Here is a 27,740-nt window from a genome sequence, read left to right as displayed (position 1 = left end):
GTGCCAGAGGTTGCTTGCGTTATTGCGATGTTAATGGCGCAAGCAAAACAGCAGTGTCGGATACTGCTCATAATATACATCTTCAGCAGCCTGCCTGGAAATGTATTATCTGTTTATTATATTTATATCACACCTTTCCTCCAAGGTGCTCAAGTGTACATGGTTCTCCTCATCCCATACACCTTGACACACACACACACACACACACACACCTTTATCCTCTCAACAACCCTGCAGGGTAAGCTAGCCTGAGGGAGAATGTGACTGGGCCAAGGTCACCCAGTGAGCTTCATAGAATGGACACTTAAAAATCACACACACACCCCTGCCAAAAGAAAATGCATCACCAAAAAGGAGGCAAAATAGGACATTCATTTCCATAAAATTTGCATACGCTAATTTATATGTATAGGTGCCGATTTAGAAATAATTATTTTAATTTTAATAGAAATGCAGTACATCACAACATAATGTGAAAGACTGTGACCAGGTGACTTGTCTGCCTGCCTGTTCAGTCAGCTACCCAGGTGGTAACTCTTGACTCTTGAACCACAAATTCTTGTGGTTCTTTATCTTTAAACCAGAACTGGACAGAGGATGCTATTGAACAGAGGACTGTCTTCTGTAAAAGAGGACACCTGGCTGCCCTACCTTCATGATGGCGGAATGTGGATTTGAATTTGGGTGTCCCAAGTCCTAGTCCAACTCTATAGCCCAGACTACCAGCTTAGGGAAGGTTACACTAGTCACTATAACATACCAGCAAACTAACATCTTTTCACCATTTGGCTTATGGATCTCTCTCTCTCTCTCTCTCTGCCCCCTATTGAGTCTTCTTGCATCTCCCCTGCCACTTGCAGGCATCCAGCATGACCAAATTTGTAAAGAATGGACACAAAATAGAATGGAATGTCAGAATGAGTCATTGTTTAACACATAAGGCCCTAAGTGTTCTGTTCGGGCTGTTTATAAATATCTGCCTGAAATATATAGAATTCATATCATGGCTGAAATACTGAGCACATCAACCTTTCCCAGCTCAACAGTTCCAGCAACAGTGGTTGGAGGGTCCAGGACAGAGAAGGTAATGAATTTTGAACACTTAAGCAGTGCTTGTAATCAAGACAGCCTAGTGATATTGGTGTTTACAGATGAGGCTTTTTATGGCGTCATCACCCTGCTTCATTCACAGAGGTCCACAGGCGGTCCAACATCATCTACTCATTTTTCTCCTGTGTTTTCTTACAGCTACTTTCATCTTTCTCCTTAATGCAGAAAATCTGTTAAGGAGAAAAGGAGAGATCAGCTGCACAATATCTTCTGATTGCTAGCGCCAGGAGCCCTCTGTCTGGAAGCATTCATGGTTTGGGGCTCTGGCCCTAGGTGGAAGGTTTTCCACTCATGGCACTATCCCAGCTTGACCCATGGCTGGGCAGCAATCTCCATCAGTTGTGCTGTGATAGTGGTTGCCCTCACCATTGTGGACTGATCTTCATCCCTTAAAAAAAAAAAGATGTTTTTTTATTGCAGTGCCAGAACTATTTGTTTCTACAAGTGGCACCTGCAAAAAAATAGAATTAAAAAATGATCCTCTTCAGCCACTGATAGGGGCCTGAGCAGACCAATTCACTCTCTCTGCAATCTTCCTGGTACCCTTGAACATCCTTATATGTCCATCTTGTCTCTCAGTGGCCTCATTCTCCAGGGTGGAGGAATAGCGGCATCTTTTTATTGATTGATTAGTTTTAGAATGGCTTGTTAGAAGTTTTATTATAAAATGATCTATTGTATCTTGAGATGCTGTATTTTTCTATTAGGAATTTTGATGGCTGTCATGAGCCATCTTTGGAAATTATAGCTGAATTATAAACTAGGGAGTGAAAATAAAGCTGTAATCCAAAGTATGCTTACTTAAAAGTGAACTCCATCAAAATAAACAGGACTTACTTCAGAGAAGATCTGTTTAGAATGGGAGCATTAATGTGAACTATGTCATTCTTTCTCTTTTTGAGAAATCTAATGTGTGGGACAAATTTCTCCCCCTCCTCAAAATATACTTTGCCCCTTGCATGACACCCCCCGCCCCATATTTCATATATGCCATATGCAGTCACTGAGGACTGCAGCCTGAATCTTCCTATTCATCCACTAATTAAGGATGCAACCCTGATTGTAGAGTTGTAGGACTTCTTTCTGTCTAAACATGCATAGGATTGCATCCTACACCCATTTTGGCTGCAATCCTATACACACTTTCCTGGATGTAAGCGCCATTGAACTCAGTGTAGGCTTATATAGCAGCTCTGCAAATTACGTAGCAATGTGCCTCTGTGCAAATTTTGTATTACCTTCTCCAGGCAGATAATTCACAACAAATGCTAACTTTGGCTTCCCCTTCCATTGATCTGTATGTTTGTTTTCTTCATTGGATGTCAAGGATCCAAACTTACAGAATTGGTTTCCTAGTATACAGAGATGCCTGTAAGCTTCAGACTGGATTTATTTTTCTCAAAGATAATTTAGAATGTCTCCACTGCAGTTCTGAGCAATTTTCTCATAAATGTAAGGACAACAACAACAGTAACAAAATAAATGTAAAGAAAACAAACAAACATAAAGCACAATATGCAAGTTCAAAAACGGAGGATGACATTTGAACTTGTTCATGGTGGGTTAAGCCACAATTATTATGTGGTGCTACTGTAGCATCCCCTTCATGGATCACCCTTCATGGATCACTGCCTTGTTGTGGTGAAGGGGCTTGCGTAACTCAGTGAAGCCATAAGCTATGCCGTGCAGGGCCACCCAAGACGGACAGGTCATGGCAGAGAGTTCTGACAAAATGTGGTCCACTGGAGAAGAAAATGGCAACCCACTCCAATATTCTTGCCAAGAAAACCTCATGGAACGTATCACAAGGCTAAAAGATATGACACCGGAAGATGAGCCCCTCAGGTCGGAAGGTGTCCAATATGCTACTGGGGAAGAGCAGAGGGTATTTCCAAGTAGTGCCAGAAAGAGTGAAGCGGCTGGGCCAAACCCGAAAGGACACTCAGCCGTGGATGTGTCTGGTGGTGAAAAGAAAATCCGATGCTGTAAAGAACAATATTGTTTAGGAACCTGGAATGTCAGATCAATGAATCAAGGTAAGCTGGAGGTGGTCAAACATGAGATGGCAAGATTGAACATCGACATCTTGGGAATCAGCGAACTAAAATGGACAGGCATGGGCGAATTTAATTCAGGTGACCATCATATCTACTATTGTGGGCAAGAATCCCTGAGAAGAAATGGAGTAGCACTCATAGTCAACAAAAGGGTGGGAAAAGCAGTACTGGGGTACAATCTTAAAAATGATAGAATGATGTCAGTACGAATCCAAGGCAAACCATTCAACATCACAGTAATTCAAGTCTATGCCCCAACCACTGAGGCCGAAGAAGCTGAGGTTGATCGGTTCTATGAAGACCTACAACACCTTCTAGAACTAACACCAAAAAAAGATGTCCTCTTCATCATAGGGGATTGGAATGCTAAAGTAGGAAATCAAGAAATCACCGGGATAACAGGCAGGCATGGCCTTGGTGTACAAAATGAAGCAGGACAAAAGCTAATAGAGTTTTGCCAAGAGAACATGCTGATCATAGCAAACACTCTTTTCCAACAGCACAAGAGGCGACTCTACACATGGACGTCACCAGATGGTCAATATCGAAATCAGATTGATTATGTCCTTTGCAGCCAAAGATGGAGAAGCTCCATACAGTCAGTAAAAACAAGACCTGGAGCTGACTGTGGCTCAGATCATGAGCTCCTTCTTGCAAAATTTCGTCTTAAATTGAAGAACGTCGGGAAAACCACTAAACCATTCAGGTATGACCTAAATCATATCCCTGGTGAATATACAGTGGAGGTGAGGAATAGATTTCAGGGATTAGACCTGATAGACAGAGTGCCTGAGGAACTATGGACGGAGGTCCGTCACATTGTTCAGGAGGCAGCAACGAAATCCATCCCAAAGAAAAAGAAATGCAAGAAAGCCAAGTGGCTGTCTGATGAGGCTTTACAAGTAGCTCACGAAAGAAGGGAAGCGAAAAGCAAGGGAGAAAGGGGAAGATATACCCAACTGAACGCAGAGTTCCAGAGAATAGCAAGGAGAGACAAGAAGGCCTTCTTAAATGAACAATGCAAAGAAATCGAGGAAAACAACAGAATGGGAAAGACTAGAGATCTCTTCAAGAAAATTGGAGATCTCAAGGGAACGTTTTGTGCAAAGACGGGCATGATAAAGGACAAAGAAGGCAGGGACCTAACAGAAGCAGATGAGATTAAGAAGAGGTGGCAAGAATACACAGAAGAACTATACAGGAAAGATCTGAATGTCCCTGATAGCCATGATAGTGCGGTCATTGAACTTGAGCCGGACATCCTAGAGAGTGAAGTCAAGTGGGCCTTAGGAAGCATTAGTAACAACAAAGCTAGCGGAGATGACAGTATTCCAGCCGAACTATTTAAAATCCTAAAAGATGATGCTGTTAAAGTGCTGCATTCAATATGTCAACAAATCTGGAACACTCAACAGTGGCCACAAGACTGGAAAAGGTCAGTTTACATTCCAATTCCAAAGAAGGGCAACGCCAAAGAGTGTTCAAACTACCGCACAATTGCGCTCATTTCACATGCCAGCAAGGTGATGCTCAAAATCCTACAAGCTAGGCTTCAGCAGTATGCGAACCGAGAACTACCGGAAGTACAAGCTGGGTTTAGAAGAGGCAGAGGAACTAGAGATCAAATCACCAACATTCGCTGCATCATGGAGAAAGCAAGAGAATTCCAGAAAAACGTCTATTTCTGCTTCATTGACTACGCTAAAGCCTTTGATTGTGTGGATCACAACAAACTGTGGCAAATTCTGAAAGTGATGGGAGTACCAGACCACCTTACCTGTCTCCTGAGAAACCTGTACGAGGGTCAAGAAGCAACAGTAAGAACCAGACATGGAACAACCGATTGGTTCAAAATTGGGAAAGGAGTACGACAAGGCTGCATATTGTCACCCTGCTTATTTAACTTATATGCAGAGTACATCATGAGAAATGCCGGGTTGGATGAATCAGAGGTCGGAATTAAGATTGCTGGGAGAATTATCAACAACCTCCGATATGCAGACAATACCACCCTAATGGCAGAAAGCAAAGAGGATCTAAAGAGCCTCTTGTTGAGGGTGAAAGAGGAGAGTGCAAAAGCTGGTTTGAAACTCAACATTAAAAAAACGAAGATCATGGCATCTGGCCCCATCACTTCCTGGCATATAGAAGGGGAAGAAATGGAAGCAGTGACAGATTTTACTTTCTTGGGCTCCAAGATCACCGCAGACGGTGACTGTAGCCATGAAATTAAAAGACGCTTGCTCCTTGGGAGGAAAGCTATGGCCAACCTAGACAGCATAGTAAGAAGCAGAGACATCACCTTGCCGACAAAGGTCCGTCTAATCAAAGCTATGGTTTTCCCAGTAGTAATGTATGGCTGTGAGAGCTGGACTATAAGGAAGGCTGAGCGCCGAAGAATTGATGCTTTCGAACTGTGGTGCTGGAGAAGACTCTTACGAGTCCCCTGGACTGCAAGGAGGTCAAATCAGTCCATCCTAAAGGAAATCAACCCTGAGTGCTCATTGGAAGGACAGATACTGAAGCTCAAATATTTTGGCCACCTAATGCGAAGAGAAAACTCCCTGGAAAAGACCCTGATGCTGGGAAAGACTGAAGGCAAAAGGAGAAGGGGACGGCAGAGGATGAGATGGCTAGATAGCATCACGGATGCAATGAATATGAACTTGAGCACGCTCCGGGAGAGAGCGCAGGACAGGAAGGCCTGGCGTGCTATGGTCCATGGGGTCACGAAGAGTCGGACACGACTGAACGACTGAACAACAACAACTGTAGCATCAGCAGTGCAAATCAGCTTTCCCCAACCTGATTGCCCTCCTGATGAGTTGAACTACAACTTCCAGTCAGCTGGGGTAGTATGGGGGTTGTAGTCCACTCATCTGGAGGGCAATAAGGTTGGGGAAAGCTGGTGTAACCAGCCTAAGAATTAAATGCCAAGAAATCCTTATTATCATTCAAAAGAAAATCATCATTCAAAAGTTACGCAAGGAAATGCATGTGGAAAGGGATATGGTTGAGTGTGAGCAAAAGGAAATGCTTATATTAAAGAAATAATTTTGTTTGTTTATGACATTTATATTCCACCTTTCCTCCATGATGGAAGCAAAGGCAGCTTACATGAGAGTTTCCAGGTGGTGTCCCAGACAGGTACTGGCCAATACTGGACCTGCTTAGCTTCAGCATGGTGGTTGCAATCATACACCTTTAACAACATGCCATAGGAATTAGTGGGTTGCCAGGAGAACTCCAAGGGCATACAATGAAAGCCAGCTGGTGTAGTGGTTAAAGTGTTGGACTGGGACCAGGAAGTCCTGGCAACAAGTCCCAACTCAGCTACTAAGCTCATTGGGTTATCTTAGCCCAGTTGTTATCTCTCAACCTAAACAGGGTTGTTGTGAGGATAAAATGAGGAAGAGACCTGACGCCTGAACTAGAGCTGTGCACAAATGGCCTATTGAAATTATCCACCCTGTTCGGGCAGAGAAACTGGGAAGACCATTTTTACCGAATTTCTCCAGGGGGAGATGGAATTCTACAACAGTTTCTCACAGCTAGGGCTCACCATCGGCAGGGGTTGTAGCACAGCTTCTTTCTTTTTTCCTAATGCTGTGCCAAAATCTGTCCTCCAATTTCTTGAAGGTTTTCTTCTCCATGAAAGAGGCTTCCATTTTTTCTGCTTCATTCTCAGGTCATTTTATAATTTATTTAGAATTTCTTCTGCTCATGTTTTTGAGCTTCCTAATCACTGTGAGGTCCCCGAAAGCGCTCTCTGTGTGTTTCCTTTCTATTACACATCTCCCCATTGCTCTGCAGCCGCCCAGACTGTCTGTGCTTCCTGATCTGAAAGATCCTCATGGGAGGAATTGCCTCATGATGTCTTCCCCTGGGCTTTAATTGATGTGTGGGAAGCTGAGGAGGCTACAGGCTGCTGGAGAGATTATTGTACAATCAAAGACAGGACACACACACACACTCCTCAGCCACCTCATAAATAAGCTAAGCATGAGAAACCTGAACTCAACCCATCAGAATTTCTCCAAAATTTTCTTCTCCTTTGAATTTCTGTTTGAAAGCAATTTATTTTCCATCAAATTGAATGAGAATGGTCGAAAAATATGTGGAAGAATTTTCTGGGACAGCACTAATCTGAACCTGATTTCATACCCTGGTTTGTAAGCAGTGCTTTAACAAAAGTTTCCCAGTTTGGATGTCATGGGAATTTTTGTGGTTTAAGAAAGCAGAATCTCGGTGGCAGGGCAGAGGGAAGGAGAACATAGGCTCAAGGCTCATTCTTGGTCTGATAAGCCATTGGCTTTTGGAATGAAATTGTTACATCTGAACTGGGCCATTGTATGTGGAGCTCTTTAAACTCTACTACTCTTCTACTACTATTACAATGACTAAGTCAACTCAGTCAAAAGTCATAACAGGCACCCCTATGTCAAGGGGCAAGGGAAGAAACATTCAAGCTCCATTCAAGATTAGCAAGCCCAGGAGTAGAGGACAGGAACAAAGGCATTAAAGGTGTCTATACACCTGAAAATCTAGCAAAAAGGGAACCTGGAAAATGAAATCCCAAGGAAAAAACCAGGATAATCATATGGAGGTAATCATGCACTTCCCATTCAGTGTTTTCTAGAAAGGAGACAAGGCAGCTGTTAACTGAGGACTGTGAGTCATTGTCTGTTTTAGCTTTCATCAAGTCAAAAAGAATCCTTCAAAATTCGTCTTTGCTGCAGGTAGACAGGCTAAGACAGCACCTCCAGCTCATAGGATTTCATTATACCTTTCAATATGTTTTAGCGGAAGGTCACAATAGAGCAATTTATAATTAACAGCACTGCTGAAGTGTCAGGTCTAACAATAAGTATCATAGCCATTGGGAGGGAATGAACAAAAAAAAAATGACTTTGAACTGAATGAGACTACCATCAGTGAAATTGACTGGCTGTAGAGAGATTGTTGACGGACACTATTTGGGTCCCACCAACTGAGGGAACAAAAGCTGCTAAAAACGACTTGGGGACACAGTGAGGCTCCAAATTGTTGTCAGGCAGTCTTTAGATGATGGACAACCAATTCTTCTCTTTCTTTCTTTTAAAGGGCCAAATGATCTTGTTAGAATTTTCCACTTCCACTTTGAGAAATGTTAGATTTTTCTCTTTGAGTGCAGTGAAGGAAATACTGAAATGTAAACCCAATATAGACCAACATCTCTTTCTCTCTCTCTGGACCACCATGAGAGCTTATTTCAGACAGTCAAATTCAGATGATCTTATCTGAACATAATGTTGCCCCAGGGCTGTTATTAGGGCTGTCAGAAAAATCTGCAACAAAATCAAATGAGTTTGGATCTCTATGAATCCGACCCATGGATTCCACAGTGGACCAGCTTTTCCCAAGTTGCACAGATTCCATGGACTTGCTGACCAGATTTTGTTTTTTTGTTTGCTTATTTGTTTTACTTTCTGGAATTTTACATAAATTTAGTTGTAGAAAAATACATAAAATAATTTGCACAAATTTAGGAAATTTGAAAAAAATCTGATTCCATCAATGAGAGGAATATGGAATGAATGGCACCTGACAATTGGCGAAATGCAGACAGAATGGATTTTCCGAAATCCATACATCCCTAGCTGTTATGCTGAGATGCAACTCCAGTTTTCATTAAGGGTTTTTCAACCAAGCACCCTGTCCTAGGCCTTTCATAGCTCACTGCGTTTATCTATTGAACTCTACTACCTAGTGTTGATTAGCTTGCTATACCAGTGGTTTCCCTTTCCCAATGCTGTGCTGGAGAATCTTTGGGCTCTTTGGAAAGTTATTAGGGCTTCCTGAATTAGAAGACTAGTAATGGCAGACAAGGTATCTTGAAAGAACACTTATTCAAAGCCATACATTGAATTCATGTGGGGAAATGGAGAGGACTTACTGTGTACCCTGCAATATGTCCCCAAATCCCCTCTAATTTATCAGAGATGCTGTGACAGATGCTTAGGAGTTCCTCAACAGACACGTCACTGCTGAACAGGTTCCTTCCTTGAAGACAGAACGTTTGCAAATTGCTCGGTTCAAACATCATTTATCCTGGGATGAGAAAGACATGAAATATATTTCAATTCACTCTTTCTAGTTCACATTTTGGGGCATGGAAACAAATCAGGAGCTGAAGCAAATGTAGGGATAACTGAATGTAAAAAGGGGGGGGGCATGAATATATTAGGTTTCCCACTGAAGAGCAACTCAAATGATCAATGGGCTGGAGCAACTCTCTTATGAGCAAAGGCTACAATATCCGGGACTGTTTAGTTTAGAGGAAAGGTGAGTGAGGGGACGCATGACAGAGATGTACAAAATTATGCATGATGTGGAGAAAGTGGATTTTTCTCCCACTCTCATAATACTAGAACCCAGTGGGGTCATCTCATTAAATTGTTTGGTGAGAGATCCAGGACAGATAAAAGGAAGTATTTCTTCACACAGCACATTTGGGTGGCTAAAAGGGGATTATACAAATTCAGTGAGGGTAAGGCTATCAATGGCTACTAGTCTTTATGGCTATATGCTACCTCCAGGAGCAATATGCCTATGGACACCAGTTGCTGGGGAACATGGGTAGGAGGGTGCTGTTGTGCTCGTGTCCTGCTTGTGGTTTTTTTGTGGGCAGCTGGTTGGCTGCTATGTGAACAGAATTCTAGACTAGATGGACCTTGTTCTGATCTAGCACGGCGCTTCTTAAGGTACATAATGTACCTTAAAAAAAAAAAAAAGTTACTGACATATATTTCCTTGGCCATGCACTGCTGATTTTGGCTTTGTCCTGGACATAATTTGAATCAAAGCTCCTTAAAGTTCAGCTACTTTGGAGGCCACAGCTCAGCCTTGGAAAATGTGAATCTATCTAACTCAGAAATCTAACTCAGAAGTAGGGATGTTAGAGAATTCCGCCACAGACACCAGTGAGGCCGGATTCTTTAGAATCCAGCTCCCCGGAGCCCATGGCGAGCGAAGCACTCCCTGCCGCCACCACCCCACGAAATTTTCCTGGGACGGACCCTGCCTGGCGTTGGCTGGTCCGGTCTGTCCACTGCCCCAGTCTGCGGCCATGAATGGCTACCCCGGTCTGCGGCTGCCATTTGCGTCCCTGTTCTTTGCCGTGATAGAGTACGTAAATATATGCGTAGCCTATCACGGCTAACGCAGGGATGCAAATGGCACCCTCTATGCTGGACACCATTTGCGGCTGCAGCCCAGCAGGGGACGGAAGTCCGGCTGCAGGCGGGCCTGGCTGGCAGCTCCACAGACTCGCCGTGGAATGGAGCCGGCCGGGGAGGATTCCAGGGGGAGGGACAAATCGCCCACCCCAGCGGATGCCCCCACTTGGAAGGGGGTAAGTAATCCACCCATCCCTACTCAGAAGGTCTGACTTCCAGAAGGGGTTGGACAGTGGCACTTCTCTTCAGAGAATGAGGGATCCTTTCGAAATCCCCTCATCCAAATTTTTCCCTGGATTTTGGTGTTCTTGTTTCTGAAGCAGGGCTGATGCATTAGGAATTCTCCACTGTTCTATTTTTAATTTCCAAACTTTTACATGTCTGCACTGTTGGTCACTGCAAAAACAGGGAGGGCGGGGGGGGGGGGAGAGACAGAGAGAGAGAGAGAGAAAACAAACAAACTTGATTGGATTGTATGTATGGTTGCATTCTTTTGGTATTGTGTTTTAGAAATTGTGCAGATTACTAAAAACACTGCACAAAAAGAATGTTCATGTGGCCATAGACGTGCTTGAATCAAGACTGCTTTTTCACTGTGTTTTACTAATGTGCATAGGTCCATCGGTAATGTAATGTGTGTATGGGGAGGGGGAGAAGGATGACATCAACTGAAGGAACTGAAAACAGAAAACTGTGTCAAATTGTGCATGCTCCACAATTCAAGAAGAGCAGGGCAGAGCCAATCTATGGAACAACAATAAAGGAACAGAATTGGGGGTGGGGGGTGGAATTTGCTTCTCTCTACTTAGAATTGAATTACTGGCTCTCTCGAAATCAAGAATCTTTTAGATCCCTTCTCTACTTTACTCTCTTCTTTCTAGCATGGCCATGTGCCCTAATTTATAGAGGGCAGTCCTTTATTTGAAAGGCTGTAAGAGGGCAGTCATCTATTTGAAGGCATCTTCTATTGCAAGGACTGTCCAGTCCAAGTCCAGTTTAAAGATCAAGAACCATAAGAAGGGAGAACAGCAGGGGACTTGAAGCTGCCCATCAACATTTCACATTTGGAGCAGATCACCTGGTCACAGACTTTCCAACTGCGGTGAGATGTCTTGTATTTCTATGTAAATGATAGCAATTATTTCTACATTTGCATCTATACATATAAATTAGCATTTGCAAATTTTATGCAAATTTGCCCTCTTTTGTCCCACTTTCTTCCATTCCTGTTCCTTAAGGAATTCCTTTCTATTTCCCTCTCTCCTCTTGAATGGCTCTAAAAATATTTTGAGTGTACACAGATTGGAAAGCATCCAGCATAGATCTACAGAGAGAGAATGTGTTTTAAGATGTTGGAAAATGTAACTTTTTTTTTCAATAAAACCCAATGTGTTTCAGCCCTGGTGCCAATTATTGAATTGAGGAGATATATCACTTTGAGTTCTCAGAAGGTCATTTTAAAGTTACCCTTGTAGAAGGCTCCTAAAAATACAAGGGCTGAAATGTGTAGGGCTTTATTGAAAATAAAGTTACATTTTCCAGCATCTTGAGACGTGCTCTCTCCCTCTGTGAATGTAAAAGTATTTTGGGTTTGTTTGAGGGGAGGGGCTTTTTTTGGCTTGGTCAATAACTTGGTCCCCACCCCACCCCATCCCCAGAAATCTGTCAATCCATCCTTTTCCCACTTAACCTAGTTAATATATTTGGCTGGCTGGGTGTGGGCTATATTTCCATTTTATGTTGAAATATTAATGCAGGGATCCTTCTCCTTTCTGGTTTTTATCTTCCAACTCTGTAGCCTTTGTCCATTAAATGACCAGACATAGTCTACTCTAGTCATCTGGAGTCTTTTCATAGACTTCGGTAGGCTTCTTGAGGCCTCTTAAGACAGTTCTGGGAAATACAATCATGTCTGAAATCATAAAATGCAGAAGAATGTTGGCAGAGAATTAAGGTTATAATACCACAGTTGTGACCCCCTTTAAAAAATGTCCTTGACCAAATGGGTTAAAATGGCTTTAACCAAAACCTATCCACCTCAACATACCGCTTACCACTTTGTGGGTTTAGCATTAGGGCCTTTTCTATAATTTCACTGAATTCGGTGGAGTTGTCCCAAAGCTGTTTTATAAAGAAGTTGTGTGTGTGTGTCACAGAAATATTTAAAGAGTTTAGTTAAGACAAGTTTGGCTGGAGTAAATTTTACTTTCTCTTCCATTACTCTGAAAGGAATAACAGCTGTGGCATTGGAGGGCACACACATTTTTCAATAAATGGTCTGTGTGGTCTATCCAACACCACAACTTCCCTTTCAATATGTCACTCTCCTTTCACAAAAGAATGGGGGAGAAGCTGCGGTTTTGAAGGCCAATGTTGGCCAATGGTCCTGCCAGATCTTCCTCTTAGTGGAGCAGATTCCATCCTAGTGCAAACAGAGAGAGGTGAATGTCTTTCAGTCTTTGGGCCTGAAGTTTTCAGCCCCTGATATAGCTGGTTCCTAAGTGACTGGAAATGATTACTAATGCTTCATTCCTTATAATACAGGTTTCTACTCTAAGTTGACAGGGATGCTTTTCAAACTGGAGAAGTCGGGGATTCCTCCAATAAGAAGATCAGTCATGGTAGACAAATCTCCTTAAGACAGAGCAACCACCTTACCATTGTGACCATATTTCCCATTATATTCCAGCCCGTCAGCTTATCCCAGTAATTCTGTACCCTCAGATGCCAATCTAGTTTCTTTCACCCTTAAATGACCCCACCCATTCTTCTTGTGCAGGAGATTCTTTCCTGGGATGCCTAGGTAAGGCCACATCTGTAGATTTCTGTGAAGGTTTGAGGCCTACAGAGGCAAAAGCAGGGGAGAAGGGTCAAGCTTAGAGGCCTGAAGTTTCTGTTGGGAGGGGGTAACCCTGAGAAGAGTAGTTTCATTTCTCCAGTTAAGTTTCTGTTTCAATTGCCTAGTTAAGTTTCATTTCGTATTTGAAACAAGACCTTCAGTTTTGAGGGAGCAGGGTATAAAAGGAGTGGGAGAGACAATGAGCGCAGAGTCAGAAGACCAGAGCAGGAAGGAGCAGCCTAGAGGAGTCTAAGGGCAGCTAGGGTAAAGGAACTTGTGTTTTGCCACTTCTATTTTCTTTTAAGTCCTTTCATATCACTCTGCTCTATTGTGTAAATACCTTTAGTTTTTATTTGTTTGTTTTAGTTTACTAGTAAACTGTTGTGGTTAAACCTGGTCTCTAGAGTGTCAGTCACCCCACATCTACAGCCTAAACCCCACGTTACTACTGGGAAGGGGAAGTCTAAAAGAAGGAAGGTGAGACTCCTAAGGAGGTGAGAGATCCTTAAGGAGTTGCTCGGGGAGTCGAGGTCATAAGGGGAACGCTGGCAATTTCTCTTAAAACCCCACCTTTTTCTTGACATCTTTTTCTTCCTCATTCCGTCTTCATAATAGGAAGACCCATGTCGGCCCGTGCTTGCATTGTTCCCCCTGTTATTCTGGGCCTTCCTCGCATTGGGTTGAATCCAGATTTAGTCAGAGTATATCCATTGAAATGAATGGGACTTAAGTTAGTCGAGACTAACTTGCCCCATTGATTTCAGTAGGTCTACTCTAAGCATGACTGAGTCTGGACCTAAGCCAGTGTCTTCCAAACCATCATCATTTAGATTATAAGCTCATGGGACCATAGATATGGCTACATGATGAAGATGATGATGATAGATCAAGACTACGTTAGTTGTACTTAGTTCCCATTGAAATCAATGGGGCTTCAGTTAGTAATGTCTGACTTTTCACATTGATTGCAATGGAATCTAAGTACAACTGATAGGCAGAGTGATCCTATACTCCAATATGCCAGGGAAAGAGTCACTCTGCCATTATGCCAGTGCAATGTCCGCCATATCCTACACTTATCCAACCCAGAAGAGGACAGGAAAACATACTGCTCCAAAAGGCACAGAATGGAGCAACAAAAGCCACACACCCCAGCAACCTTGGCAGCACTGCCAGTCCCCATCAGTCACGGTCATGCCAATGTTGTAGACATGACATAGTGAGTTTGCACAGATGTTGCCGAGATGCTACTGGAGATGACATTGCAAACTTGCAAAGATATCACCGACCCAGGAGGAGCCCTCCACACGCCCAGAAGATTTCCCACTGCACCTTCCTACCCCAGCCTCATGTAACACACAACTTGCTAGATATAGCAATGCCATAACATTTTCCATTGTGTGAACCACTGTGGCACAGGCAGGGAGACACCAGCAACCAAGAACTGTAGGTATCTTTGCACATTCCCTTATACCACACACTTCTCACAATAAGTACTGTTTCTGTTTTTGTTTTTTATCTCAATACACAAAGGGAAGGAAGGAGAAGCCATACAGCACAGCACCCAAACGGCTCCCTTGGAAGAAGCCCTGCAGAAAAAAAACATAGCCCTCCTTGTCCAAGGGCTTAAGGCCCACTGAGGGAGGGTCTTAATCCCTTAGTCTCTCCCTTAGTCTGGATTCAATGGCCTCCTCCTCCTCCTCCTCTTCTGTGAATAATGTATCAGTTAATTCCTATACATAATGTCCCAAACTGACTTGGAATATTTTTTGTCCTCCATTCTTTAAAGACGACAAGATTCTTCAAGCTGAAGGTATCAAGTATCTTACATAGATAATGTCAGCTACTGGTCTGAATTAAGCTAAGATATTTTCACTCCCTCGGGTGATATCTATAAAATGAAAAAAGAAAAGAAACATTAACAATAAACCTGATTCTAGAAGTGAAGGGAGGGAAGGAGGGAGAATATTTAAAGTTTTAGAACAGGTATGGGCAACCTGTAGCCTTCCAGATGTTTTGGCCTACAACTCCCAGGAGCCCTCACCACTGATTGTGCTGGCTAGAGCTGATAGTAGGCCCAAACCTCTAGAGGGCCACAAGTTGCCCAGCCCTGGTTTAGAAATTATTTATAGATAATTATATATCATGAAATTCCAGTGGGTGGCCATGTAAATTGATTCCAACAAACACACAAAAAAGGCATCTTGTGGAACCTTGAATGCTGACAGATTTATTGTGGTAGAATCATTTGAGAAGCAGTGCTCTGATGATGAGGGATTCAGTCCACAGTGGTTTATGCCACAATACATCTGTCCCTTTGGTGTTCTCCATTTATTAAAATGTTCAACAGAAATCATAATATCACTAAATAGCAATGCAGAGGCAGCATACAACTTAAAATATCTAATTATGCTATCAAACTCTCCATTTATAAACATGACTTGTTGGGATGATAATAAAATTATCATTTGTAAATGCTCACATATACAATTATAGAATTAGCTTAATTTTTAATGATTAATGTGTTTTGGTCTTGGGATCTGATATTTCCTCTTAAAGATAATTGATACTTTCTGGAAAAAAAACACTATTATCATCTTTGATAATGTGGGGCTCACCTTCTGGCTTACCCTCCTTTTTAATGCAACTTCTTAGGGAACAATCCTACGCAGGAATCCTATAAGCTGGTTAGGGAATGCTGGGAATTGTAGGACTTATTTCTGTCTAAACATGCATAGGATTGCTCCTTAAGAGGTTGCTTAAACTACTCTAAAAAGATACCATTCTACGATAAGGTGTTCTAACAAACAAATCCAGACTAAGTGGGAGGCAGGGTGTTAAATGGTGGATGAACCGCCAATTCCAAAGCGATGCTGGCTGTCTCCAGACAGGGCAAGCGGTGGGGGTAGGGATGTTAGAGAATTTTGACACGGACTCCAGTGAGGCCGGATTCTAAAGAATCCGGCCCCCCGGAGTCCATGGCAGAATGGAGCAATCCCCCCTGCCACCTCACAAAACCTCCCGGGGAACGGACCCTACCTTGTGTTGGCCGTCCGCTGCCGTCATCTGCGAGTGTGAATGGTGGCCCCGGTCTGCAGCCGCCATTTCCCTCACCACTTTAGCCGTGATAGGCTATGTAAATACTTACCTCCGTGCTCCGTCTGCTGCCGGGCTGCTGCGGCCGCCATTTGCGTCCCTGCATTAGCCGTGATAGGCTGCATATATATTTACATGGCCTATCACAGCAAAGAGCAGGGAGGGATGCAAATGACGTCCGCTGCGCCATTTGCGTCCTTGCTCTTTTCGTGATAGGCTACGTAAATATATACGCAGCCTATCACAGCAAGGCAGGGACACAAATGGCGGCCGCAGCAGCCCGGCAGCAGGCGGAAGTCTGGCTGCGGGCAGCCCTGGCCGGTGGCTCTGTGGACTCACCATGGAGCGGAGCCAGCTGGGGCAGATTCCGGAGGGAGGGACGGAGTGCCTCCCCCCCCCCACGGACGCCCTAGACTGAAGCCAGGTAAGGGATTCGTACATCCCTAGGTGTGGAGGGTTGTTGTTCTTCCTTTACATTCCTGGTTGGTCCAATGGCTCGGAAGATACCCAGATCAGAGCTAATGTAGATTTCGGAGCCATTATCCAGGGCCATGCCGGGCAAGTGAGAAGGATCTGGGTTTGGATACAAGTTGGGATATATGAGAACTTTGTTTCAGTTTGTTTTCGACCAGAATTTACCAAGTTCACGCCTCCTGGAACTGAACACCCCCCCAAATACAATCTGGAGTCCATACACTTCTGCGCTTGCAGTTCAATTTGTGGAACCAAAAAAATGCATTCATAAAATGCGCACATTTGAACAATGTGTATGAAAAAATGCCCATGTCTGAGAAATGCTTACAAAGAAATTTGAATCAGAGAAAAATGTATACATTTCAAAGATGTGCACAAGTGACGAGTACATTTGGAAAAAACATGCATGAAAAGGCCCACAAACTTTTATGCAAACAAGAAAAAAACCTGAAGTTCACAACCTGATATGGACACGGGTCAGAAGAAACTTGGACACGGAATTCGTAGAGCCTGAACAAGCTTGACTTCTGTTGATTTGAACATCCCTAGATACAAGGCCACCTCCCCTCTCCCAAACACCCTGATTTGGTCCATACCACCACACAGAGAATACACTAGTTTTTTCCACAGGCATTCCAGGGAACACCAGGGCAGTTGGGCCACCCTGCCAACAGAGGGGCTCTTTCACCCCATCCTAGTCTCTCCCCACAACCAGTCTTTGGCAGTGGTCAGGATTGCTCCACCTATTAATTGAACTTAGGTTTCCATTCAGATCAGAGCAACTTAAGTCATGACTAGGTTTTCAAAATAATTAATTTGGGTAACCTGTACCCACTCATCAACTAAATATACGTAATTTCCCACTTTTCTCAATAACATCACATTTTAATACGTTTGCACCAGATTTGGAAAATAAATGTATTTATATATTTATTTATTACATTTCTATACCGCCCAATAGCTGAAGCTCTCTGGACAGTTCAGAACAATTAAAACCATAAAATACAAAACAATAAAATATGATATAAAAGTTGAAAAGCTTAAAAGTACAGTATAAAAAAAATAGCATTATTTGTATGATACAGCAGATATTAGGAGAGTCATATATTTTACTTGGTATGGCTGGCTTGCAATACCACTGCTGTAAGGTTGTTTTTGTTTGTTTTTAATTTAAACCACTTTCTTAGCACAGTATAATATCCTGTTTTACATAGGCAAGGCCATTCTTTAGTAGAGAGGTATTTCTTTGTCTTGTTCTCACTGGATTTTAGCTCTGTCTTCTGCTGTTTCCAGATCCATCAGACAGAATCTGACATATTTTAGAATTCAGTAGTAATCTGTCAGCCTTTAATGGCCCATTTAAAATCTGTTCAAAAGCAGATAAACCACAAATTGCCCTCATATCATCCAAAGCTTTCCCCATTTAAAGGATCTGAATCATTAATATTGTGTTGTCTCTTGAACTGTTGAATTTGGAATACACACAGGTGTTGGCATCTTAACTAATTTAATAACAGAGTTATATACAGCTCTCTGGAAGAGCCTTTAATGCAGGCCTACAGCAGAGGTTCTCTTAGGTCAGGGGTGGGGAACTTGGCAGGGAGATGACCCCTTCACTGACCCTTCCATGGGCTGGTTGACATCAGTAATCTAGTCCTGGCCAAAATGCCTACCACTGGGGAGGATGTAGGGCATGCCACGTGCTTTCCCAGTTGAGAGGGTGAGAAGCACACAGGGGAATCCTCAGGGTGGGGGCTTGTGGGAGGGGCTAGGGAAGAGCTAAGGAGGGAGCCTTTACGGGCTGGATCAGGCCAATAGAAGGGACACCTGAGGAGTATGGAAGCTGCGTTGTCTGAAGGGGGCAACACACAGTTAATTCACTGTGCAACACAAATATTGTAGAATACAAAGACTTGGAGGGAGCAATTCTATTAGGATAGGTGGCCACCTCTGAACTCGGAGGTGACTGCCTATCCAACGCAGGGTGGGTGGAGCATGGAGGGGATCTTCTCCTCCATGCTCCGGCTGCCCTGCATTCATGGCTAGACGGCAGATTTTGGCAGTGTAGCCTTGGAACTTCGGAGTGTGGGGGGAGGCCAGACCACATGTAGGAAGTGTCCCCTGGCCCTTCCGCACTCCCTGTCCCACCCCTGGGAACGCCCCCTTTCACCCTGCTCTGCGCTGCTCTTCCAAGTGTGGAGCCCAGGGGTGATCTGCTCTGCCTATGAGGAGGTGAGGGAGGGGGCGGGGAAGCGGTTTTCCAGGAACTGACCTCAGAGCGTGGGCTCCGAGGTCAGTTCCCGGAAACTGAACAATCATATGGCGTCTATCCACTGTCCAGCAGCCATAGGATTGCACCCTAATTTGACTTGTTATAACAAGATACGCGCCTTACAACTGAAACAGCAGTGAGGCAAAAGACTATTTAATTCTCTATGTCTTTTAAATATGTCAAACTATTTACCACGGGTTTAAAAATTATTATTATTATTATTATTATTATTATTATTCTCTTATTAACAGGGAAGTCTGAAATTTGAGGTGGGCTGCTTCATTCGTTCCAAGTGGAAGAGAAGATTCTTGTAGTCCTGCTGAGATTTCCCTACAGCACACAAATTATGAATTTGTGTGTCCAAAGCACCTCAAGTCCGGTTTTCATTTGTTCCCCATTTATTAAGGGTATGCCTGCACTGTGTGCGAAATATAATGGAAGGTATCACAGGTGGCTCGTACAATCCTCCATGTTGTCTGCTGAGAGGGCTGAGCCTGAGCCAAAATGTTGCCAGTCCAAACTCAGAATAGCTGTGAGCCCCTTGGCTGGCCTTTGGCCACAATCTCTCCACCACTCTCCCCTCCCTATAATATAGGGATAAAAATACTAGTCCCCTCCTTTGAATTGAGGCAGGTCTGTGGAACAGCACCGTAAAGAGGTGGGGAGAGAAACAGTAAGGCTAGAGGCTAGGGTGGGAGGGGAAGAAAGGGAGGGGGAAACAGCAAGGCGAGGGGGGAGAGGGAGAAGAAAGCAAGGCAGTGAGTGGGGAGAAACAGCAAGGTAAAGAGGTGGGGGGAGAAATAGCAAAGCTAGAGGCTGGGTGGGAGGGGAAAATAGGAAAGCAAAGGGACAGAGAAAGAGCAAAGCTAGAGGCTAAGAGGAGGAGAAACAGTGAGGTGAAAGATGTGGGGGGAGACATTTATTTATTTATTTATTTATTGCATTTATACCCCGCCTTTCTCCCTCTCGCAAGGAACTCAAGGCGGCTTACATTATCCTCCTCCTCACCGTTGTATCCTCACAACAACAACCCTGTGAGGTAGGTTGGGCTGAGAGTCTGTGACTGGCCCAAAGTCACCCAGTGAGCTTCCATGGCCAAGTGGGGACTAGAACCCGGATCTCCCGGCTCCCAGTCCGTCACTCTCACCACTACACTACACTGGCTACACTACACTACACTGACATAGCAAGGAAGGGAGAGAAAGAAGTCTGCCTCTACATTTTCCAAGGATTTTATTTTAAAAAATGGTTTTGAAGGGGGCAAGGAGTGGAGAGCTTCATGGGCACCCTTGGAGGTCCCTGCAGGTGCTGCACTGAGGACCCCTGCTATAGTGTCCCTTCTGAAATGCCCCTTATCTGAATTTCTTCCAAGATTCTGGAGTTCTAAATTAATTGGTTTTGTTACCACAGTAGAAGTGATGCAATAGGGTAGGGATCCTCATTTATTCCATTAAACACACACACACACACACACACCTGAATGTTGTACACACACAGTTTAGTGCAGTGTTCAGTTCCTTCCAGTCATTGCCATCTTCCAGTTTTCCCCCAACCACTGCTCCCAAACATTAAGAAAGCACACACATCTATGGATGAAACGCTTTTAAAAAAGCAATCTTGATGCCATCATACCCTACCCATGATGACATCAAGGTGTGTGTGTGTGTGTGTGTGCGCACACACACACATGCGTGCAGGCATCCAATGCTTTATTGATGTAGCTGAGTGCTTGTGCGCATCAGTAAAAGCACCACATAAAAATCCCTTCAAGATATTTTGCAGTGTTTTCGCAGTCAGAGCATGCACATCGGCAATGGGGTGGGGGTGGGGAGATGCAGAATGTTTTGCGGGGTGGGTGGACACAGGGCAGAGTGAACTTAAGTAACAATGAAGGAAGGGAATAATACACCCATCTTTAGTGCTCTGTAAATACGGAGTTATCTCATTGTATGTCCTATTGCAATCAGCATTCCATGTATGGGCATTTAGCATGCAAGTGAGCGCCTCTCACAAAGTTGCTTAGGTTTTTCTGGGCACCATGTCCTTCCTCCCAGCCATTTTCCCTCTGCTTCCCATCCAGTACTGGTAACTACTGGTAACACACTGTTCTACAGCTCACATTCATTTCAATAAGGCTTGAACAGGAGAACGTCATGGTGAATTTTGCTCCATCATCGTAAGAAGTTTTTTCTTTCTTATATCATTTTAACCATGATACGGTTAAGGCTACCCCAGCCTAAAATCCTGCATTTAAATTGGGGCTTTCTGCTTCCGTTTTAAATTCAGGATCACAACGACTCCCTTTTTCACATGCTTCCTTTTCCCCCTCCTTCTCCCCACTATCTGAGTCTTCCATGATCTTTCATTGATCTCGCTCCTCTTCTTGCCACTTTTCCTCTTTTCACGGAGGAGGGAACTCAAGCAGAACACAGCAGCATGGTAATTTGATAGCTCATTATCTGCGATCTATTTAAAAATGGAACAAAGGGCATTTAGTGCAGGAGACGCCCTGGAGGCTCATGGCGTCATGTAAAAGAGCCCGCAAACTTCCATGAAGGAGCCATCTCAATCACAGGATGAAAGCTCCGTGTGAAGGAGCCCAAAATCAGCACAATCCACTCCATAATGCATTTTTTAAAATGAACAAACAGGTTAGGGGAAGAACGTTAACCTAGTACAGTGTGTAAATCCACTACACCGCAGGTGTGCCTCCACATGTATCCTCTGATTTTTTAAAAAAGGCAATTGACAGAGCAATCGAGTGTGCGTATGTGTGGGGTGGGGGGAGGCTGTGGTGGAGAAATTGCCACTTCCTAAGCCCTGCTGAGCAGCACCTTCCCTCGCTCCACCCCGCCACCCTCCACACCTTACTGGCTTGCCTATTTTCTCTCTCTCTCTCCCATTGGTTCCTTCCACTGGAAGGGGGTGGGGAGGAACTACACCAGTTCCAGAGCTAGTGTAGTTTCCCCCCTCCCATTCTGGGGAAATGTCCAGGGAATGAGATGGCTTTGGATCCAGTAGATCCAAAGCCTTCCTCAAACCACCCCTGGCACAACCCTGGAATGAAGGGTGTGGTTAATACTGGGAGGGGGTGACCAGACCAGCTCAACTTGCAGTCCACTCCTATGCTCTGCTCTGTAGGCAACACATAACAGAGTCAGATACCTTCACAACAGGGTTGCAACAGAGAGTCAGTGTGACGTAATGGTGAGAGTGTCAGACTGGGACTCAGGAGACCTGGGTTCTAGTCCCCACTCAAGGCCATGAAGCTCACTGGGTGACTTTGGGCCAGTCACTGACTCTAAGCCTAACCTACCTCACAGGGTTGTTGTGAGGATAAAATGGAAGAGGACCATATAAGCTGCCTTGGATTCCTTGCAAGAGGAAAAAAAGGTACAATATAAATGTAATAACTCCAACACCTGCACTAAGAGAGAGGTGGAGAGAGGCTCCACTTGGGCCCCCTGCAAGAACTAAAAATGGCAGGTTTTCTTAAAGCTGTTACACACAAAACAACCCCCTGTAGCCATTAATAAATTGCACTGCTGCTGCAACCAACTTCACAGTCCCATCTTTCCCTAAAACAACAGTGCACCGGGAGAATGGATAACAACGCTGGACTACACTGCAGAGTTGTCTTACACTACTCCAATACCCATCACCAACACCACCATGCACACACAGCAAAATGGGAATAACAACACTGGGCTACTTTGCAAGACTTGTGCAGCCCACACTTTTTCAGCCACAGCCTCGCCTCTTGCAAGAGAGATACAGTGAACTTTATCCTCATGCATTGTTAGGGTAATTTTTTAAAATGTTTTAAAACTCAGAAAAATATGATTAACAAGACCTGAGTTTTAAAAAAAAATCATGAATTCCTGTCTTTGCTGCTAGCTTTTGTTTTGGGGTAGACACACTCAGCTAGACTAAACACCTCAATTTTTTTTCTTTTTTTTAATGAGGCTGCAATTACTCCCTAACAGGGAACACCCAAAATGGCTTAACATACCCGGAAGGGATAACTCATCCAGATAGTGAGTGTGTTAACCATTGCTATGATTTCATCCATTGGCTAAAAACACTGAAAGGTGGGACCAGGCTGGTTCCTCACAAATGAATAGGGTAGCGGCTGCCCATTTTGCCTCATATCTCAGGTTCTACAAGGGCTAGAGACTTGCTTTTCTTTGCTTTTTTAAAAATGAAAGCTGGGAATCTGGAGATTATGGCTCACCAGGGGGTGGGGGGCAACTGCACCCCCTTGCCCCTTCCTGCAGATGCTCATGGTGTTCGATCCTTGACATTTCCAAGTAGGGCTAGGAAAAAACCCTGTCTGAAAACCTGAAGAGCTGCTGCCAATCAGTGCAGACAATACTGAGTTAGATGGACCAATGATTTGCCTCAGTATAAGGCAGCTTCCTACATCACTAAGTGAACACTAAAATAGTTTTACTCCATATATTTCAGCACCATTTTAACTTGTTTCTGTGAGGTCTAGAATTGCTTTTCTTAATTAAAAAAAACACCCAGATTTGCAAGCTTACTTCTTAACTTGCACATGCAGAGAAAGACACAAATGTGTCTTCTCTGCTATCTCACAGAGATACACCAAGCACAGAGATACACTTCTGGCAGACGGGTGGGTGAAAGTGGTGAACTAACAATGCAGAATGCAATGCTGTCCATGCAGGTCTCTGGCATTTTTTGTTAAATTAATCAGACTCAAAGAATAGGCCACAACCTTGAAAGGAGGAAGTACTCTTATATAATATCAATGAAGTATAAAAAGCCAGTTCCTGGCATTCCACACCAACACGCTCCAATGGTGTTGCATAAAGGCTGAGAGACTTGAGCTACAAATCAGGAAGTCTCCAGTTCAAATTTCCACTTCTGCCATAAACTCACTAAGGGGGCACAATCTTATGCATGCCTAGACAGAAAAAAGTCCTACAACTCCTAGCATTCCTCAGACAGCCATGCTGGCTGTAGGAATTCTTCCTGTCTAAGCATGTATAGGATTGCATCCTGGGGCTGTAATCCTATGCACACTTATCTGGGAGTAAACCCATTGAACTCAATCGGGCTTACTTCTGAGTATGCAGGTGTAGGATGGAGCTGTAAGTTGCTTTACAGTCAAACCATTGCACTCTCAGCCTCTTGCCCCTTCAATCTACAAGATCAGGATAATAATACTGGCTTACCCTGCTGGGATGTTGGAAGGATCACAAGAAGATAATATATGTGAAGAGCTTGAAGGGAAAAGGCTTGTGATATTCCCAAGTGTGCTCCTTTCATTTCTCCCATACAGGTGCATGGTTGTTTTTCATTCCTATGGGGAATGTTATTCCTATGAGAGAGGGACTCCTAGCTCAATTGCAGAGCAGAGATAGGCTTGTAGAGTTATGAAGATTTAATCCCAGTCAGTGCCAGGTCCAGGTTTCGGAGGGCCCATGGACAAGACACCCTCAATAGGCCCCCTCCCTCAGTAAATCTACGTTCTCACCACTATTGTCACCATCTGCTCTTGCTCCTTCTCCTCTTTCCCATTGTTGCTCCAACTTGCTTGCTTGACAGGCAGGGAGCCAGCGAGCAAGTAGGCAGTGGCATCTCCTTCTCACCACCTCCATTGTCTGGATCAGAGTGAGAGGCAGGTGAAGAAGCAGTTTGCAGTTGTGAAGATGAGGAGCAATTCCAGGGGACTCTTGTCAGCAGGCGGTGTGTGCCCTCAGCAGGTGTCCAACCATGTCTAATCTTGGCGCCAGCCCTGATCCTAGTCAGTTCTAGTTGAAGGACCCTGTGGAGCAGGTGATGAGAAGGACCTGGCTGGCTTTGCCTGCAGCCTTGGAGAACTGCTGCTAGTCAAAATGGATAATGTTGGGCTAAGTAGACCAGTGGGGTCTGAATATAGGACGTGTGTGTGTGTGTGTGTGTGTGTGTGTGTGTGTGTGAGAGAGAGAGAGAGAGAGACAGAGAATTCTGCACTCTGTATGCTGTACTGCCCTCTGTGCATTTCCTATCATAGGGACAGCCATTTTGCCAATAAAATGTAATGTAATGTAATGAAAATATAATATAATATATACAGGAAAACACACAAATGGCGAAAGATTTCAAAGGGCAGACCATAACAAATCAAAACAGCTGAGGTCCAAAGTGCTACCCACAGGATTGCATTCAACCTGTGGGACTTTTGAATTGTGAATGGCAGATGCTCTCATGCATATATCACAAACTGCATTTGATACTCCACTCCTCATAGGGAGGGGGGCATTTATCAAAGGATTGAGGGGCTGTTGTTCAAAACAAACATAAAAGTCCCCTTGGGCATGCAAAGCCTGTCATGTTGTTCTTTGGATCCACATGACAGAACTGCAACGAAGTGGCCCGTTTGCGTCCATGATTTTGGATCCCTGTTTTCCTGGATCCACCATTATGCCTTAACATAGAATTGACCTAAGAGATTCTCCTCTACTTCATATTAAAAGGGCAGAAGTTGTCAAGTTCTTTATAATAGTGTATATTTAAAGAAACTTTTCAAGAACTCTCTTTTAAGTAGACACAGACATGTTGTTGTGACAGGGATCACTGGGAAGCCCCCTCAAAATATCCTTTGAATATTCCATATTTTCCTGGAACCATCGAGCGATGTCTGCCAGATCATGGTCTTGGCAGCAGGCTTCCTAGATGCCTGGCCAACTTTGCGGCCACTGTGTGGAGACTCAGTGGGTTTATGTAACCTTCATTTCCAGGCTCATACACAGATGTACATACAAAGCCTATAGATTTATTTAAATAATCCTGCTACACAGAGGAGCAAATAATCATGCTTATTTTGCCACCGTATTATCAGATCGGAAAGACGTTATTGGGAAGTCTCAGAAAGGCTCAGCTGCCTTTTTGGTGAAATGCTGAGCAACAGCGCCATCCTGTGCATGTTTACTCAGAAGTAAATCCCATTGAACTCAATGGGGCTTACTCCCTAGCAAATGTGTATACCGGGGTGGGCACACGACTTCATTTAGCCCAGCAGAGCCATATTCCATACTTGTCAAAGAACTTGTCAATTCCCGCACCCCCTCCTTCCACTAGGGAAGCAGAAGTGGAGGATGAAATTGGCAAGTTCTTTGACAAGTATGGAAAGTGGCTCTGCTGGGCTAAATGAAGTCGTGTGTGGAGAGGGTGAAACTTGGCAGAACGGAAACACTGTGGAATCCCATCGGGCTTAAATGGAATGGAATTCCCAGTGTCACACATCCCTAGGGCCATGCCACGGAAACAGGGGACCTGGTGGGGGCCACAACACCCTCCAGGGGACACACATGGGCCATGGGCCACTTATTTTCCAGCTCCGGTGTTTACAGTTGCTCCCTTAGAGACCTTTCCAATCCATTGAGGGGAAATGGTCATTTTGGAATATAGCCAATACTCAAAGCGCCCAGGAAATTGTTGTCCATTTGCCTGATGCCAAGCTATTGAAGGCACTACTAGGCAGAGGAGAGGCTGGCTGTGGGAGACTGAGGAGGGAGAGGATGGGTGTTGGAGTGGCCACCACGGGTAGCCTGCTGAGGGGCCCACAAACCCTTGGAGCTGACCACAGAGCAGGATTCATTTCCTAATCAGCATGTGAGATGGTGGAAATGCAACCTTCCTTTTGGAAGGCATTGTAAAATCAAACAGGTTACATGCAAGGTTTTAGGAGATTCTAGTTATAAATGCAGTTACAAGACCTGGACGATGTTTCATTAATGCACCATTGATAAACAGGTGGAAAGTATGAAAGCATTGAAATCAAAAGGCCACTGTGCTACTATCTGTAATGAAATCTCTTACTGATATGCAAAAGAGTGGGGGGAGGGGGAAAGAAAGAAAAAGACCTGGCCACATAGGATTATATTCTACCCAACCCAATCTGAGACGTCCCAAATAAACAATTATGTGTTTTTCTTATCTGTATGCATTCCAATCATTTGGCTTAACAAATTGCTAGAACTGAATTGCTCCTGTCAAAGGGCCATTTTGTTGAATTTTCCAATTTGAAGTTCTTTCACTTAATCTCTGGGTATGATCCAGTTTGGGCTATAATATCATCATGATTCAGAAACCTAGACAGGCACCAGGCGACTGACTGCAGCATTCCTTTGGTTCTGTTGCAGCTATTTGTGGCATTGCTGGGGAGGGAAAACAGGGTGCTTAGAGGGAAGCATGTTGTGGGGCCAAATTCATGCCCTTGCTGCTTGCAATCTTGTTCTTCTTTACACCCACAATTCTTCTTGCCCCTTGGTCTTATTTTGTACTTTTGCGCAAGAGAATGAGGAACCACAAGCCAGGTCTGTCTGTCTGTCTGTCTGTATTTATTTATTTGCATGATACAAAATGGAATGGGGAGAGGACAGGAAAGGAAACAAATTCAGGTCATGAGTCTTTCATAGTGTTATATGCTGAAGTTAGATAATGACCAGATGAAATGGTTGATGACGCAGTGGCTGCTCCAGGTTTTGGAGGGCCCTTGGGCAAGGCATGCTGATTGGGCTCCCTCCCTCAGTATGAGTCCACCTTCTCACCATCATTGTCACCAGCCACTATTGCTCCTCATCTTCTTTCTCATCATTGCTACCACTGGCAGAGCCAGTGAGCAAGTCGGCAGTGACATCTATTGCTCCTTCTCCTCCCCACCA

General features: G+C 44.1%; 1 protein-coding gene across 5 annotated transcripts in view; it reads left to right on the top strand.

Moving 5' to 3' along the window:
• The window catches only part of LOC146340454 (uncharacterized), a 246,280-nt gene extending 232,668 nt beyond the window's left edge, over positions 1–13,612 (top strand). For 3 of the 5 annotated variants that reach the window (XR_014783707.1, XR_014783701.1, XR_014783697.1), the window contains exons 5-6: positions 11,266–11,486; positions 12,929–13,612. The gene's annotated coding sequence lies outside the window, so the exon portion shown is untranslated. Of the gene's footprint in view, positions 1–11,265; positions 11,576–12,928 lie in introns of those variants that run through there. The other 2 variants (XR_014783708.1, XR_014783702.1) reach the window with 2 other exon arrangements.
• Positions 13,613–27,740: the final 14,128 nt, after the last annotated feature.

This window comes from Heloderma suspectum, chromosome 6, assembly GCF_057233095.1.
Source record: "Heloderma suspectum isolate Gila_16-S chromosome 6, 16-S_ref, whole genome shotgun sequence".
In the NCBI taxonomy this organism is placed as follows: Eukaryota; Metazoa; Chordata; class Lepidosauria; order Squamata; family Helodermatidae; genus Heloderma; species Heloderma suspectum.
This window is presented reverse-complemented; position numbering and strand designations above follow the sequence as displayed.